The following is a 17073-nucleotide window of genomic DNA, read 5'->3' as shown; positions in this document are numbered from 1 at the left end:
ACCATGCTGTCCCTTGCCTTTCTATGCAATGTACTTCAGGGTATTGGATTTAAGGCACTGTAGGATCTTTAAAACAATTTGGAAAGTTGAAACAACATGGAGAAAGGGCGACAATCAAATAAAGTTATTTTGACAAAGGAAATAATCGGAACATCAGAGATTGGTAAATTAATGGGGCACTGTGGATTGAGTTAGGTGGGTTGGTGATGTGGTGTACTAGGCACAGGCTGTCTGTAAAAGTTACACTTGGTTTAAATAACATAGATATCTGTGCAACCTAGTATTCATTTCAGTGTAGTCAGCAGTATCTGTCCTATCTACTGACTACATTTGAGTGAAGAGTAGAGAAGAGTTCAGACTATTACTAGAAGGATATTCAGGCTTCAAATAGAGAGGGATACTCTGAGGCAGTCAGTGAACATGTACCAAGGTTATGTAAAGGTGTACTAGAGGATATGGCAGAAGATTGAAGGGAAATATTCTTTGTTTTCTAACCTCTACAGCCCAACAATTAGATAATCCTCTGTACATCCAGTGAGAAGGCATTGTAATTGTTAAAAACTATGTTCTTGAAGATGTAACTGCCAAGTTCACCAAAGAAATGTCCACTATGTAGGAAAACATTCAAATATCATATCTAATCTAAGAAGCCTCCTGTTCACAGTTTAACCATTCATAATCTAATTGCTTACAATACTAAAAATACTCATAACTTTAAGCATTCTTATTATGTTATCCGTTTCAACATTGCCAACATGCAACCTCACTGAATCTCCTTCTCCTTCGACACGCTCACCTTTCCCACTACTGCAGCAATCATGTAACACAGCTGACATCTCTTAGAGAAACTATCAACTCGTTGTTCATGACAGCCATTTCTTTAAACACTCCACAAGACTCAAGTTAACACAAAGTACACTGCAGATGCTGGGGTCAAAGCAACATGTACAAGCCGGTGGAACTCAACAGGTTGGGCAGCATCCGTGGAAACGAGCAGTCAACGTTTCGGGCCGAGACTCTTCATCAGGACTGAAGAGGGAGGGGGCAGGGGCCCTATAAAGAAGGTGGGGGGAGGGTGGGAAGGAGGAGGCTGGTAGGTGCCAGGTGAAAAACCAGTAAGGGGAAAGATCAAGGGGTTGTGGAGGGAAAGCAGGGAGGGGATAGGCAGGAAAGGTGAAGAAGGAATGTAAAGGGAAAGCACAATGGGTAGTAGAAAAAGGCGGAATCATGAGAGAGGTGAGGCAGCTGGAGGAGGAAGGGGCAGAGTGAAACTGGGATGGGGGATGGGAGGGGAGGGAATTTCTAGAAGTTGGAGAATTCAATGTTTATGCCAAGGGGCTGGAGACTACCCAGACGGTATATGAGGCGTTGCTCCTCCAACCTGAGTTTGGCCTTATCATGGCAGTAGAGGAGGCTATGTATGGACATATCCAAATGGGAATGTGAAGCAGAGTTGAAGTGGGTGGCAACCGGGAGATTCTGTCTGTTGTGGCGGATGGAGCGGAGGTGCTCAATGAAGTGGTCTCCCAATCTGCGTCGGGTCTCACCAATGTAGAGGAGGCCACACCGGGAGCACCAGATGCAATAGATTACTCCAACAGACTCACAGGTGAAGTGTTGCCTCACCTGGAAGGACTGTTTTGGGCCCTGAATGGTGATAAGGGAGAAGGTGTAGGGACAGGTGTAGCACTTACACTTGCAGGTATAAGTGCCAGGTGGGAGATCTGTGGGGAGGGATGTGTGGACCAGGGAGTCGCGGAGGGAACAATCCCTGCAGAAAGAGGAGAGAGGTAGAGAGGGAAAGATGTGCTTAGTGGTGGGGTCCTGTTGAAGGTGGCAGAAGTTGCGGAGGATAATGTGCTGGATCCAGAGGTTGGTGGGATGGTAGGTGAGGACAAGGGGAACACAGTCCCTGTTGTGGTGATGGGAGGATGGGGTGAGGGCTGAAGTGTGGGAAATGGAGGAGATGCAGGTGAGGGCATCATTGATGACGGCAGAAGGGAAACCAGGATCCTTAAAGAAAGAGGACATTTGAGATGTCCTGGAATGGAAAGCCTTAACCTGGGAGCAGATGTGGTGGAGACGGAGGAACTGGGAATAGGGAATAGAATTTTTTCATTTGGCAGGGTGGGAAGAGGTATAGTCGGGGTAGTTATGAGAGTCAGTGGGTTTATAGAATATGTCAGTGGACAGTCTATCTCCAGAGATGGAGACCGAGAGATCAAGAAAGGGGAGAGAAGTGTCTGGGATGGACCAAGTGAATTTGAAGGCTGAGAGGAAGTTAGAGGAAAAGTCGATGAAATTGACGAGCACAGCATGGGTGCAGGAAGCAGCACCAATGTAGTCATCAATGCAGCGAAGGAAAAGTTGGAGAGCAGTACCAGTATAGATTTGGAGCATAACCAACAAAGTGACAAGCATAGCTGGGGCCCATGCGAGTACCCATAGCTACACCCTTGGTCTAAAGAAAGTGGGAAGAGCCAGTTAACACTATTTCTTACTAGGGAGGTGTTAGGAAATATTCTGCAGTTATGTGAATATAGCAGATATTAATTCAAACAAACACCAGGCTTCAGTTCTAATTGTAAGTCTTTATAAGTTTAAAAAGCTTGCAATTAGCCTTCGGCTTTTTTTATGTAAACTGCAAGCAGTAAATTGAAGTTAAAAGCAGAGGCAGCTTGACAGACAAAGAGATGGCATAAGCATCTTTAATGCTATTCAACAAGTATACTTTAAGATCTCATTTAGCACTCCTAATTCGCTATGAAAGTTCTCAAAGAAAATGCCAAAGTTCAACTTCCCGGGTCTTAGATATACTACTTCCCTTTTCGACTGAAATTGCTACATCTTTCAATCGCTCAAGGTTCCTGAACCCTGCTATCCTTGATTTTCCTTCCTCACAGTACACGTTGATCCTGAATTCCGACCAGCTGGCCATTGAACAACTCCCACTTCAATGTGGATGCCCAACAATTGGTCCTAGTCTCCTCCCTCTAGCTGTTGTAATCACCCTTTCCCCAATCAGTATTAGTGAAATTAATGTCACCCACTACAACCAAGTTGCTGCCTTTAAATCTTTCTGTAATCCACCTACTTTATGTTCCTCTTCCTTTTGCTGCTGATTGGAGAACCTTTAGTATAAGTACATCAGATTTATTGCACCTCTCTTGTTCCTGAACTTTGTCCATATTGTATCACTGAATAAGCTCTCCAGGATGTCATCTCTATAAATTTAAAGTAAATTTATTGTCAAATTATATATACAACCCTGAGATTTGTTTTCTTTTGGGCTTACTTAATAAATCCAATAATCATAATATAATCAATAAAAGACCGTACCCAATAGGGCGGACAACCAGTATGCAAAAGACAACAAACTGTGCAAATGCAAAAGAAAAGTAAAAAAAATAACAATAGTAAATAAATAAACAATGAATATTGAGAACATGAGATGAAGAGCCCTTGAAAATGAGTTGATAGGTTGTGGGAACAGTTCAGCGATGGGGGAAGTGATGGTGAGGGAAGTTACATCAGGGAAGCTGCTTCTGTGACATTCCCCGACTAGTAATACAGCTCCCTATTTTCTGCATTTGAAAAGTCTGAATCCTGCAAAAGAAACGTAGAAAACCGACAGCACAATACAGGTTCTTCAGCCCACAAACCTGTGCCCAACATGCACTTACTTTAGAAATTGCCTAAGGTTACCCATAGCCCTCTATTTTTCTAAGCTCTATGTACATATCCAGGAGTCACTTAAAATACCCTATTGTATCCACCTCCACCACCATTGAAGGCAGCCCATTCCACACACTCACCAATCTCTGCGTAAAAAACTTAACCCTGACATCTCCTCTGTACCTTCTTCCAAGTGCCTTAAAACTGTTCCCTCTCTTGTTAGCCATTTCAAGCACGTACGCAGTCCCCCACTACCACAAGTTTTGCAGTCGAATATCCCGCATTTGGGGACATTGCAGGCGTAACCACACCTGAATTGCAATGGGATTGCCTTGTCCTGGGAGAACCACCTTTTTGATCACAGTCCCTCCCCTGTCAAGTAAGTATATTGAGCTACCGGCCCTTCTTTCTCTGCAATAGCCGCAATATTGTAGATCCATGTATTAATCCAGGCTCTAAGTTAATCTGCCATGCCTATAATACTCCTTGCATTGAAATAAACACACTTTCATCCTTCATCCTCACCATGGTTAATAATCTGATCCAACTTGCCTTTCCTGTTAGGCTTACTTGACCTATAGACAATAGGTTCAGGAGTAGGCCATTTGGCCCTTTGGCCAGCACCGCCATTCACTGTGATCATGGCTGATCATCCACAATCAGTACCCTGTTCATGCCTTCTCCACATATCCCTTGACTCTGCTATCTTTAAGAGCTCAATCTAACTCTTTTTTGAAAGCATCCAGAGAATTGGCCTCCACTGTCTTCTGAGGCAGAGCATTCTGTAGATCCACAACTCTCTGGGTGAAGAAGTTTTTCCTCAACTCTGTTCTAAATGGCCTTCCCCTTATTGTTAAATTGTGGCCTCTGGTTCTGGACTCCCCTAACATCAGGAACATGTTTCCTGCCCCTAGCGTGTCCAGTCCCTCAGTAATCTTATATGTTACATTCAGATCCCCTCTCATCCTTCTAAATTCCAGTGTATACAAGACATTGCTCCAATCTTTCAACTTCTAACTTCTGCATTTCCGTCAGTCACCTCAGTTGCTAACCAATTAGTCTGATTCTCACCTCACTAATTTAAATCTTCATACTAGCATTAGCAAACCTTCCTACGAGGATCAGCAAGTGTCTTGGACCTGAACAGTTAACACTGTTTCCATTTCTGCAGCTGTTGTCTGACTTGTTGAGTGTTTCCAGCATTTTCTGTTTAAATTTGATTTTCAGAAGTTCAAGGTAATTATTATCAAAGTATATATATGCTAGCATGTCGTGAGATCCATTTTCTTGCAGGCATTTATGGAGAAAAAAGAAACACACTAGAGTTTTATGAAAAACTGCATGTAAACACAAAGACTGACAAACAACCAATGCACAAAAAGCGATAAACTCTACAAGTAAAGATAATACTGAGTTGTAAAGAATACTTGAAAGTTAGTCCGTAGATCATAGAAGCAACTCAGAGCTGTGGAACATAAAGTTATCCACACTGGTTCCGGAGCGTGATGCTTATAGAATAATAACTGTTCCAGAATCTGGTGGTGTGGGGTCTAAGGCTAAAGTTCATCATAGAGTCATACAGTAATACAGCCCTGAAACAGATCCTTCACCCATCTTGTCCATGCCAAAGTATTAATCTGCCTAGTCCCATTGACCTACACCTGGACTATAGCCCTCCATACCCCTCCCCTCCATGTACCTATCCAAACTTTGAACCTGCATCCACCAATTCCACAGGTAGCTCGGTCCACCCTCTAAGTGAAGAAGTTTCCCTTCATTTTCCCCTTAAAATTTCATCTTTCATCTTGAACCCCTGACCTCTAGTTCTAGCCTCAGTGGGAAAAGCTTGTTTGCATTTACCCTATCTATACACCTCACAATTTTGTATACCTCTGTCAAATCTCCCCTCAATCTCCTGTGCCCCAGAGAATGAAGTCCTAACCTATTCAACCTTCCCCTATAATAGGTCCTTAAGCCCTAGCAACATATTGTGAATTTTCTCTGCACTTTTTCTATCCTATTGATGTCTTTTCCTGTAAGAAGGTGGCCAAAACTGCACATAATTCTCCACATTAGGCCTCCCCAACTTCAACATAACATCGCAACTTCCGGACTCAATACTTTGAATTATGAAGGTCAATATGCCAAATGGTCTCTTTATGGCCCTATCCACGCCAACTTTCAAGGAATTATGGACCTATATTTCAATTGAATTGATTTCAAGGAATTTAATGCTACTGACCCTCTCCACTTCTGTTCCCTTGATGAGGGCAAACTCCAACTTTTTCCTCTTGTAGTCGATAATCAGCTCTTTGATTGTGCTGATGTTAAGCAAGAGAGAGACTGGTGGTGTTGCACCACTCCACCAGGTTTTCATTCTTCCTCCAATACACCAACTACAGTGGTGTTGTCAGCAAACTTAAACATGGCATTGGAGCTCAGGCGAGCAATCATTCTCACTGCTACCTGCAAGAAGTTTGTATCTTCTAGAAACATAGAAACATAGAAAATAGGTGCAGGAGTAGGCCATTAGGCCCTTCGAGCTTGCACCGCCATTCAGTATGATCATGGCTGATCATCCAACTCAGAACCCTGTACCTGCTTTCTCTCCATACCCCCTGATCCCTTTAGCCACAAGGGCCATATCTAACTTCCTCTTAAATATAGCCAATGAACCGGCATCAACTGTTTCCTGTGGCAGAGAATTCCACAGATTCACCACTGTGTGAAGAAGTTTTTCCTCATCTCGGTCCTAAAAGGCTTCCCCTTTATCCTTAAACTGTGACCCCTCATTCTGCACTTCCCCAACATTGGAAACAATCTTCCTGCATCTAGCCTGTACAATCCCTTTAGAATTTTATACGTTTCAATAAGATTCCCCCTCAATCTTCTAAATTCCAGTGAGTATAAGCCTAGTCGATCCATTCTTTCTTCATATGAAAGTCCTGCCATCCCAGGAATCAACCTGGTGAACCTTCTTTGTACTCCCTCTATGGCAAGAATGTCTTTCATCAGATTAGGGGACCAAAACTGCACACAATATTCTAGGTGCGGTCTCACCAAGGCCTTGTACAACTGCAGTAGAACCTCCCTGCTCCTGTACTCAAATCCTTTTGCTATGAATGCCAACATACGATTTGCCTTTTTCACCACCTGCTGTACCTGTATGCCCACCTTCAATGACTGGTGTACATTGACACCCAGGTCTCGTTGCATCTCCCCTTTTCCTAATCAGCCACCGTTCAGAAAATAATCTGTTTTCCTGTTCTTGTAACCAAAGTGGATAACCTCACATTTATCCACATTAAATTGCATCTGCCATGAATTTGCCCACTCACCTAACCTATCCAAGTCACCCTGCATCCTCTTAGCATCCTCCTCACAGCTAACACTGTCGCCCAGCTTCGTGTCATCCGCAAACTTGGAGATGCTGCATTTAATTCCCTTGTTTAAATCATTAATATATTTTGTAAACAACTGGGGTCCTAGCACTGAGTGTTGCGTTACCCCACTAGTCACTGCCTGCTATTCTGAAAAGGTCCCGTTTACTCCCACTCTTTGCTTCCTATCTGTCAACCAATTCTCTATCCATATCAATACCATACCCCCAATACCGTGTGCCTTAAGTTTGCACACTAATCTCCTGTGTGGGACCTTGTCAAAAGCCTTTTGAAGATCTAAATATACCCCATCCACTGGCTCTTCCCTATCCACTCTACTAGCTACATTTTCAAAAAATTCTATAAGATTCATCAGGCATGATTTTCCTTTCACAAATCCATGCTGATTTCACCTCTTTCCAAATGTGCTGTTGTCACATCTTTGATAACTGATTCTAGCATTTTCCCCACCACTGATGTCAGACTAATCGGTCTATAATTCCCCGGTTTCTCTCCCCCTCCTTTTTTAAAAAGTGGGTTTGTGGGTTTACATTAGCCACCCTCCAATCCTCAGGAACTAATCCAGAATCTAAGGAGTTTTGAAAAATTATCACTAATACATTCACTATCTCTTGGGCTACTTCCTTAAGCACTCTGGGATGCAGACCATCAGGCCCTGGGGATTTATCTGCCTTAATCCCTTCAATTTACCTAACACCACTTCCTTACTAACATGTATTTCCCTCAGTTCCTCCATCTCACTAGACCCTCGGTCCCTTACTATTTCCGGAAGATTATTTATGTCCTCCTTAGTGAAGACAGAACCAAAGTAGTTATTCAATTGATCTTCCATGTCTTTGTTCCCTATGATCAATTCACCTGTTTCTGACTGTAAAGGACCTACATTTGTCTTGATAAATCATTTTCTTTTCACGTATCTATAAAAGCTTTTACAGTCAGTTTTTATGTTCTCTGCCATCTTTCTCTCATAATCTTTTCTCCCTTTTCTAATTAGGCCCTTTGTCCTCCTCTGCTGGTCTCTGAATTTCTCCCAGTCCTCAGGTGCGCCACTTTTTTTTGCTAATTTATATGTTTCTTCTTTGGACTTGATACTATCCCTAATTTCCCTTGTCAGCTACGGGTGCACTACTTTCCCTGGTTTATTCTTTTGCCAAACTGGGATGAACAATTGTTGTAGTTCATCCATGCGATCTTTAAATGCTTGCCATTGCATATCCACCGTCAATTCTTTAAGTATCATTTGCCAGTCTATCTTAGCTAATTCACGTCTCATACCTTCAAAGTTACCCTTCTTTAAGTTCAGAACCTTTGTTTCTGAATTAACTATGTCACTCTCCATCTTAATGAAGAATTCCACCTTATTATGGTCACTCTTACCCAAGGGGCCTCGCACGACAAGATTGCTAACTAACCCTTTCTCATTGCTCAATATCCGATCTAGAATGACCTGCTCTCTAGTTGGTTCCTCGACATGTTGGTTCAGAAAATCATCCCGCATACATTCCAAGAAATCCTCTTCCTCAGTACCCTTACCAATTTGGTTCATCCAATCTATATGTAGATTGAAGTCACCCATTATAACTACTGTTCCTTTATTGCACGCATTTCTAATTTCCTCTTTAATGCCATCCCCAACCTCACTACTACTGTTAGGTGGCCTGTACACAACTCCCACCAGCGTTTTCTGCCTCTTAGTGCTATGCAGCTCTACCCATATCGATTCCACATCCTCCAGGCTAATGTCCTTCCTTTCTATTGCATTAATCTCCTCTCTAACCAGCAATGCTACCCCACCTCCTTTTCTTTCCTGTCTATCCCTCCTGAATATTGAATATCCCTAGATGCTGATCTCCCATCCTTGGTCACCCTGGAGCCATGTCTCTGTGATCCCAACTATATCATATTCATTAAAAACTATCTGCACATTCAATTCATCCACCTTGTTACAAATATTCCTCGCATTGACACACAAATCTTTCAGGCTTTTTTTTTACAACACTCTTAGCTCTTATACAATTATGTTGAAAAGTGGCTCTTTTTGCCTTTTGCCCTGGATTTGCCTGCCTGCCACTTCTACTGTTCACCTTACTACTTTTTGCTTCTACCCTCATTTTACACCCCTCTTCCCGTAACCACATGGGCTTCCTTCGCGTGCTCTGTTTTCTTTCCACATTCCAAAGGTGTACTGGTTAGTAGGTTAGTTAGTCTTCATAAACTGTCCTGTGATTAGGCTAGGATTAAATTGGGGCATTGTAGGGTGGCACAGCTCAAAGGGTCAGAAGGGTCTTCTCTGCACTGTATGTCAACAAGAGAAAAGTAATTTTTAAAGTGAGTAGAACAGGGGGATAAGCAGACAGCCCTGTGGTACACCAGTACTGACAGGAATTGTGGAGGTATACGAACTGGAGTTTGCCAGTGAGTAAATCAAGGATCCACTTGCACAGAGTGGTACTGAGGATCAGGTCTTGGAGGTTATCGATGAGTTTCAAGTGGGTGGTGGTGTAGAATGAAGATGCGATTTGAGGGCGTGATAGTGTTCAATGTGTTGGTTGCAATGAACCTGAAACGTGAACAATGAAGATAACAGAATTATGGCCAATACAGCAGTCACTGAGAATAACATCCTCAGCCTGGATCGACACATGTATCTCCATCTGCAACAAGGAATGTACAGTTTATAAAAGATATTGCCATACGGATGGAGAAAGCCACTGCCAATGTAGTTCCGAAACAAGAGAAAATCTTCAGATGCTGGAGGGTCCTGCCAAAGGGTTTCGGCCTCAAACATCAACTGTACTTTTTTTCCATCTATGCTGCCTGGCCTGCTGAGTTTCTCCAGCATTTTGTGTGTGTTGCCAATGCAGTTCATGTCTGGTTCTGAGCTTGTATTTGTGGGTGAGTTAGATGATGTAAGCATCCAGCATTTTCTTCAGAATGAGAATCAGAATCAGATTTAGTATCATCAATGTCTGTTGTAAAATTTGCTGTTTTGTGGCAGCATTGCAGTACATAACAAAAAAAACTATATATGCAATCACTGGCCATTTTACTACGTAACACCTGTACGCCTGTTCGTTAATGCAAATACCGAATCAGCCATCACTTGGCAGCAACTCAAGACATAAAACCTTACAGACAGGTTCACGAGGTTCAGTTGTTGCTTAGACCAAACATCAGAATGGAAAAGAAATGTGATCCATGTGACTTTGATTGATGCATAACTGTTGGTGCCAAATTATAAGATAGAAAAGAAAATATCTATTGTCCAAGTCCATACCCAAAACACAGAAAACCTGGGTAATGTTCTCCAGACATAGCGGGAGGCTTTCTCCTCTCAGAGCGATCAAAAACCAGGCAGTTGGCGCTTACCTTCCACATTTGCCTCGTTACTTGTTTCAATCTCCCTCGTCACTTTAATCTGCGAACAATGGACGCTTTATTCGGCGGAACAGTCGAACGTCAGCTCGCGACCCATCCCACAGCCTGCCCACCATCAGGCTCGCCCATGCTGCCTCTGCCTTCCAGAATGTTGGAGACTGCAGAGCGGTGGAACACCCAAAGCGATCTCCAAACGGCAAATAACAGGCTGCAGCAGTCCCAGAATCACATCCAAAACGAAAAACAAACATAAGAGACATAAAAGAAGTTAAATACATGGTCTCATGATCTATCCAGAAGATGTCAAACGATGGAGAATTGTGCACTGGCACCATCTTGACTGGGATTAGGTACAAACAGCAGCTGGCATAGGTATTGCTGTTTCTTTACTGAAACTTGAAAGTTCAGTTAGGAGAATTGTTTCTCAGACTCTCTGGTGAATAGTGCCTCCTGATGAAAGCTCCTTTTTCTTTCTCTTACTATTTTGTCTTGCTCCAGTAGAGTTCAACTCATTCTTACAGTAAAGCTATATTCTAAAGAAAATGCCTTTGAATGTACCCCTGCATGCATTCTCCTTGTTATTAGGGCACATGCATTCAGTTGCATCTTCACCATTATCTGCAAATCAGTTTATAAAGTACCAATACTGGCGGAAGTTTAGTAGAGGTCCGCTGGAAATAAATCAGCGGTGTAAATGTAAGTAGCTGATGATCTCTTGACCCTGTTAAATGGTGGTGGTTGTAGTGTTTAGAGAGGTTGGAGCATTTATATCTACGGAAGCTTAAGAGATGATATGGAGCTCCAAAGTCAGCTCTGCATTCTAATTAACACCGTACCCTGCCTTGACAGCATATTATTTGTGCATGACAAATTGTCCATGCTAATATGGTGTTTAGTGTGACTTGTACCACATATTTGCAAGTTTAAAACCATAGAATCATAGAACAATAGAACATTACAGCACAGAAACAGGTGCTTCGGCCCTTCTTGGCTGTGCCGTACCATTTTTCTGCCTAGTCCCACTGACCTGCACCTGGACGATATCCCTCCATACCCCTCTCATCCATATACCTGTCCAAGTTTTTCTTAAATGTTAAAAGTGAGCCTGCATTTACCACTTCATCTGGCAGCTCATTCCACACTCCCACCACTCTCTGTGTGAAGAAGCACCCCCCCATGCTCCCTTTAAACTTTTCCCCCTTCACCCTTAACCCATGTCCTCTGGTCTTTTTCTCCCCTAGCCTCAGTGGGAAAAGATTGCTTGCATTCACTCTATCTGTACCCATCATAATTTTATACACCTCTATCAAATCCCCCCTCATTCTTCTACGCTCCAGGGAATAAAGTCCTAACCTATTCAACCTTTCTCTGTAACTCAGTTTCTCATGTCCTGGCAACATCCTTGTAAACCTTCTCTGCACTCTTTCAACCTTATTAATATCCTTCCTGTAATTAGGTGACCAAAATTGCACACAATACTCCAAACTCGGCCTCACCAATGTCATATACAACCTCATCATAACATTTCAACTCTTATACTCAATACTTTGATTTATAAAGGACAATGTACCAAAAGCTCTCTTTACTACCCCATCTACCTGTGATGCCACTTTTAGGGAATTTTGTATCTGTATGCCCGGATCTCTCTGTTCTACTGCACGTCTCAGTGTCCTACATTTACCTTATATGTTCTACCTTGGTTTGTCCTTCAAACCTGCAATGCCTCACACTTGTCTGCATTAAACTCCATCTGCCATTTGTCATCCCATTTTTTCAGCTGGTCCAAATCCCTCTGCAAGCTTTGAAAACCTTCCTCACTGTCCATTACACCTCCGATCATTGTATCATCAGCAAATTTGCTGATCCAATTTCCACATTATCATCCAGATCATTGATATAGATGACAAATAAAAATGGACCCAGCACAGATCCCTGTGGCACACCACTAGTCACAGGCCTCCACTCAGAGAAGCAATCCTCCACTACCACTCTCTGGCTTCTCCCATTGAGCCAATGTCTAATCCAATTTACTACCACACCATGTATACCTTGTGACTGAATCTTCCCAACTAACCTCCCATGCAGAACCTTGTCAAAGGCCTTACTGAAGTCCATGTGGACAACATCCTCTGCCTTTCCTTCATCCACTTTCCTTGTAACCTCCTCGAAAAACTCTAATAGATTTGTTAAACTGACCTACCCTGCACAAAGCCATGCTGACTTTCCCTAATACATCCCTGTCTATCTAAATACTTGTAGATCCTATCTCTTAGTACTCTGTCTAATAATTTATCTACTACTGACATCAAACTTACTGGCCTGTAATTTCCCAGATTACCTTTAGAGCCTTTTTTTAAACAACAGAATAACATGAGCTATCCTCCAATCCTCTGGCACCTCACACGTAGATACTGACATTTTAATTATATCTGCCAGGGCCCCTGCAATTTCAACACTAGTCTCCTTCAGGGTCTGAGGTAATACCCTGTCAGGTCCTCGGGATTTATCTACTCTGATTTGCCTCAAGATAGCAAGTACCTCCTCCTCTTCAATCTCTATAGGTTCCATGACCTCACTACTTGTTTGCCTTATTTCCATTGACTCCATGCCAGTTTCCTTAGTAAAAACAGACGCAAAAAACCCATTTAAGATCTCCCTCATGTCTTTTGGTTCCATACATAGCCGACCACTCTGATCTTCAAGAGGACCAATTGATGCACCATCAATAACTCACACTGAGACGTAAGGCGAGATATCGGCTTTTATTGACTGGAAGAAGGAACCAGGAGTGAGTGTCTATCATACAATGTCTTGGAGACTGAGGCCGAGCATCAGGCCGCAGATCTCCTTTATACAGGGGCCTGTGGGAGGAGCCACAGGAGCAGTCAGCAGGGGCGTGTCCCGACAGGCACATAGTTCACCACACCAATATTATCCCTTATTATCCTTTTGCTCTTAATATACCTGTAGAAGCTCTTTGGATTATCCTTCACCTTGACTGCCAAAGCGACCTCATGCCTTCTTTTAGCCCTCCTGATTTAGTTCTTAAGTTTTTTTTTCGCACTTTTTATACTCAAGTACCTTATTTGCTCCCTGTTTCCTATACATCTCATACATCTCTCTTCTTCTTTATCAGAGTTCCAATATCCTTAAAGAACCAAGGTTCCTTATCCTTATTCACTTTGCCTTTAATCCTGACACAAACATACAAACTGTGCACTCTCAAAATTTCTCCTTTGAAGGCCCCCCACTTACCAACGACATCCTTGCCAGAGAACAACCTGTCCCAACCCATGCTTTTTAGATCCTTTCTCATTTCTTCAAATTTGGCCTTTTTCCAGTTTGGAACCTCAACCCGAGGACCAGATCTATCTTTATCCATGATCAAGTTGAAACTAATGGTGTTATGATTACTGGAACCAAAGTGTTCCTCTATACACATTTCCGTCAACTGTCCTAACTCGTTTCCTAATAGGAGGTCTAATATGGCATCCTCTCTTGTCGGTACCTCTATATATTGATTTAGAAAACTTTCCTGAACACATATTACAAGCTCTAACCTGTCTAGACCTTTAACAGTATGGGAGTCCCAATCAATATGCAGAAAATTAAAATCCCCTACTATCACAACTTTGTTTCCTGCAGTTGTCTGCTATTCCTCTGCAGATTTGTTCCTCCAATTCTCACTGACTATTGGGTGGTCTATAATACAACCCCATTAGTGTGGTCATGCTGTTTCCCAGCTGAACCCATATGGTTTATTGGAAGCCCCGTCTCAACTGAAATGAGTTACATGCTGAACAACAAAGTAGGTGTTGCCGAACCAAGTTTTGCTTTAACCACCTTATTCAGAAGCTGATTGGCTGCATGATCCTAAACTAAACTACTTGCTGTAAAATGTTCTGATAATTAGGTTCTAAATGATATAGCTTTCAGGCTTGTAAACATCACATTAACCTCTATTGAGTATATTGATGTAATATTTTGTCCAGTTAGCTCGTTTATTACATGCAGAAGCTAAATTCCACAACAGTAAGTCAAAACTAATCTACACGATAAACAAGGTTAAGGTAGATTAATTGCATCTTCAGAGTAAAATATAATTTTACAGATTTTTTTCTTTTCCTACATTAATTATGTCAAATTGAAGTGAAAAATCCTCCTTGAAATTTTCACTGATGTATTTGTCTTAAAACATCTATTTTCCAAGAATATGTCACTTTAAAACTAATTACGGGAATGTTGTTTCTACAATGTGCCTCAACAAATGTAACTACAAAATGCTAATAGTATCTTGCCCTCTAGTATAAGGACATCTATTCTCCATGCATTATCCTCATTACCATGTCAACAAATGGCACTACTGGGAAATGTGTGGGTTAATTTTGCTACTGCTGATTATTTTTCTCAGTGACACTTTATTTTTAATCGTTTCAGCTTTCATTGATAGAAGTTGCAAAACTGGAGAGCTCTGAGAATCGGTTTTGCAGCTTCTTCGTCCAACCTGTTCACCGAATGCCTTTAACACTCTTTAATGCCTCAAGGGCCTTTACTGGAGAATTACTAGCTCGAATCTGACAGTCAGCTAAGTTAAGATATATGGTAAAACATGGCATAATTTTTTTTTAAGGCTCATCTTAAACATGAACAAGGAAGTGGAAGTGAGAAGGAGGGAGAATTCCAGGATTTAGGGCCACGACAGCTGACGATACATTCCTGGTGGTGAAGTGATTATAGTCAAGCATGTATAGGACATCAGTAATGGAAGATCATAAATCATCATAGATGTATGACCAGGGGAGATCATGGGGAGATGTAAAGAAACAGAGGGATTTGAAGGCTGAGAATGTTAAGGCTGGGCCATTGCTGGAATAACAGCTAGCACAGTTTTAATGGATGAGTGGGATTAAAGTATGGACAGCAAAGCCTTCGAGGAGCTGATGGTTGGAGAAGTGGAAGGTTGTGGGGGGTGGGGGGGTGCGCAGCCAGTTGAGCATTGAAAGAGCAAAATAAATTGACAGGTAAGCTGTGGTAGGCATTTAAATAAATATTTCAACAGATGATTCATTAGAGAAATAAAAACTCTGAGAAGAATGATTTATCTATAGTTACAAACTCCAAAAGAATGACATAAGAATTTTAGATAATTACTGACAGGTGAACAACTGGCAAACTTTTAGAAAGAACTAAAGGATGCAAACTAACATATGGAACAGAAAGAAGTGTTAGAATCATATAAGTAGGAGAGCATGGAAGTAAACATTTGTCCCTTAGAGAGTAAATAGGAATAAGGAAAGGACACATACTTATAACAGTTATTTGGTACCCATCTTCCTCCACAACTACGTGGGACATAACCCATCTTTCTCAACATCCAAGTGGAGACGTTTAGGAGAAGGTTTCAGCTGAGTTGGCAGGGCAAGGGGTTTCTGTTCAGGTGGGTAGGTAGAAAAAGTTAAAGATTAAAGTTAGATTTATTTTTATTTTGTACATACATTGGAACATCAAAACATACTGTGAAATGCTCCATATATGTCGTCATTGTTTTCACAAAGTGTTGGGGGTAGCCCCCAGGTGTAGCCACGCTTCCAGCACTCTCTGATCCTAACTGTATACCTTTGGACTGTGGCAGAGAACTGGAGCACGGTGAAGATACCCACACAATCACAGAGAACACGTACAGTCTCCTTACAGACAGCAGGAGGAATGATAAACAATCCGTGATGACTGTGCTAACCACTACATGATATTAAATTATTTCACTACTGAGGAACATCCTAAAAGGCTCCTCAGATGAACAGAACAGTACAGTACAACATGGTACAGGACCTTAAGATCTTGATGTTGTGCCAACCTTTTAATCTATTCCATGATCAATCTCACACCCTTCCCTCCTTATTTTCTTTCAGCTATATGCCTATCTAAGAGACTTTATAATGTGTGTATTCTAGGCTCTAACCACACTCCGTGTAAAAAAGCCTACCTCTCCCATCTCCCCTGAGCTTTCCTCCATTCACCTTGAATGATGTTGTCAAGTATTAGCCATTACTGACCGGTAAAATGTCATTCTGTCTTTGCCTCTTATAATCTCATACACCAAGTCACCTCACATCCTGTTTCATTTCAAACAGAAAAGCCCCATCTCACTTAAACTTTCCTCATAAGACATGATAACATTTATCTATCTATCTATCTATCTATCTATCTATCTATCTATCTATCTATCTATCTATTTATTTATTTATTAAGATAGAGCATGGAATAGGCCTTTCCGGCACTTCGAGCCATGTGGCCTAGCAATCCCTGATTTAACCTTAGCCTAATCATGACACAATTTACAATGACCTATTAACTTGTAAACCAGGTAGAAGCTGGAGCAATCCACATGGTCACTGGGAGATCATACAAACTCCTTACAGACACCAGTCAGAACTGAGCCGGGTCACTGGTACTGTAAAGCATTGTGCTAGACACTACACTACCATGACCTGTAATCCAGGCAGCATTCTCCTCTTCACCTTCTCTAACACTTCCACATCCTTCCTATAATAAGGTGATGAGAACGGAACACAATACTCAAAGTGTGGTTTAACCAGTTTTATAGAGCTGCAACTTTACC

At 41.9% G+C, this 17073-nt stretch overlaps 1 non-coding gene across 1 annotated transcript; it reads right to left on the bottom strand.

Annotated features, from left to right (window-relative positions):
• Window positions 1–3903: 3903 nt before the first annotated feature.
• Window positions 3904–4062, bottom strand: LOC132398759 (U1 spliceosomal RNA). Its single transcript, XR_009513788.1, has one exon. It is a non-coding gene; the product is annotated as a U1 spliceosomal RNA (small nuclear RNA).
• Between the last annotated feature and the right edge of the window lie 13011 nt (window positions 4063–17073).

Source organism: Hypanus sabinus, chromosome 8 (assembly GCF_030144855.1).
Source record: "Hypanus sabinus isolate sHypSab1 chromosome 8, sHypSab1.hap1, whole genome shotgun sequence".
In the NCBI taxonomy this organism is placed as follows: domain Eukaryota; kingdom Metazoa; phylum Chordata; class Chondrichthyes; order Myliobatiformes; family Dasyatidae; genus Hypanus; species Hypanus sabinus.
This window is presented reverse-complemented; position numbering and strand designations above follow the sequence as displayed.